The sequence below is a fragment of the Petaurus breviceps genome, unplaced genomic scaffold (assembly GCF_028583685.1).
Source record: "Petaurus breviceps papuanus isolate PSGF00001 unplaced genomic scaffold, PetGlider_PUasm1.0 90504, whole genome shotgun sequence".
Lineage (NCBI taxonomy): Eukaryota > Metazoa > Chordata > Mammalia > Diprotodontia > Petauridae > Petaurus > Petaurus breviceps.
Genome location: NW_027187266.1, coordinates 78,149 through 79,883, shown reverse-complemented (window position 1 = coordinate 79,883; position 1,735 = coordinate 78,149). Strand labels below are relative to the sequence as shown.

The window sequence follows — 1,735 nt, the reverse complement described above, 5'->3', positions numbered from 1 at the left end:
GAGAGAGAGAGAGAGAGAGAGAGAGAGAGAGAGAGAGAGAGAGAAGGAAAAAGAAAGTTCCCATTTAGGAATATGAGGAAAGTGTCACAATCTTAAACGAGAAATGATTGAGATTTTTCTAGATTGTGTAACTAAAATACATTTTTAAAGTCATTGTTACTAATGTCCCTTTCTATTTCAACTTGATCTGTTGAAATTTACATTCTTGAAACCATTATTTTCAAAAAGGAACTTGTGTTTAAAAAAAGCTTTCTGCTGAAACTCTAAACACTAAATTACATTGAAATGGAAAGGAACAATAATTCAATCAGAAACGGAAAGAAATAAGAATCAAAAAAATAGCAAAGTAAATACTTCGCAAACCTTAAGGCATTTTATAAACGCTAGGTATTATTGTTGGTTTTTTTTTTTCAATCTGTTAGAATGACAAGATGCAGGAAAGATTTCGCTTTTCCCATTTGAGGAAATCCTATTTCCAGTAGAGGTGAGTCGGAAGGGAGAAGTGCCTTAAGAATGCATTGATGGAGGGATATTTAAAACCATAACTTTATTTTCTGTTCTATTTCTCAAACCACCAACCAGATTAAAACTCAATTGAACAATTTGTTTCTGGAAGGTTTGGAATGACTATGTAACCTATAATGGACAGTGGATGTAGGACATAACAGTAGTATTTTTGCAGTTTAGAAAACATTTTCGTTTTCTGGGATCAAAGTGTAAGGAGACAGGCAGCAAAATAGCCAGCAGGCAGCTTTTTCGTATTTCAGGGAAAGAAGTGCCAAAAATGAAGCAACATCCTGAAGACAAATGTCTAAATAGTCTGAAAATATTTAGGGCAATTATCTGGACAATTCAAGGAAGACTCTTTACACTGAAAAATTTAGACTAGATGCTCTCAAAGTGTTGTCTGGGAACCCCTGCCCGCAACCTTTCAAGGAGTCTTTGAGGTCAAAATTTTTCATAATACTAAGACTAACGAAGGTAAATATCTATAGATATAACTCACATAAATAAAAGCCATTTGGGAGAATCCTCAATAATTTTTAAGAGTGCAAAGGAGTCCTGAGACCAAAAAAAAGTTTGGTTTTTTTGTTTTGTTTTTGAGAACTGCTGTTCTAAAGGCAAGACAAAAGTAATTTTTGTGCTTGAATTCATTGACTGACTTCTTTTCACTTTGCTGCGGATCGGAAGCTTCCCAGAGACAGAATAGGGACGGAGGGGCACTTAGAAAGGAACTTAAAGCAGATTTATACACCAATGCAGACACACATACAAAGTGTAGAATGAAACATATATCCCGGGATGGATCCCCTCACAAACAGAATAGAGCTCCTAGTGATCTAAAATCAATAAACCAGGTGGCTTCGGTCTCCCGGGTTTGACCAGGAGAGAACTTAGTGATAAGTATCGGAGAGATGAATAGTAGAGTAGAACAAATGGAGTTTCAAATGCGAGTTGGAGGGGGATGGAGCTGGAGGATGTAAAACATACTTCCTTTTTTTCTGCATAGAAGTGGAAGACTATGGGGGAAGAATGTTGTATACGTTGTCCGGCATTCTTTGTTTAGCTGCTTTTCATTGTTAAAGCGGAGGGCGATATTGTAGGGGGGCAAGTAATAAACAAAATGTGATGTAAAAACAACAAATATTAATAAAAACATTTCAAAAATAAAATGTATGCTTTAGTGGGGAAGGAAGGAAGGAAGGAAGGAAGGAAGGAAGGAAGGAAGGAAGGA

General features: G+C 36.2%; 1 pseudogene; it reads left to right on the top strand.

The window, feature by feature from the left end:
* The window catches only part of LOC138141900 (large ribosomal subunit protein eL14 pseudogene), a 27,945-nt pseudogene that overhangs the window by 23,229 nt on the left and 2,981 nt on the right, over positions 1 to 1,735 (top strand).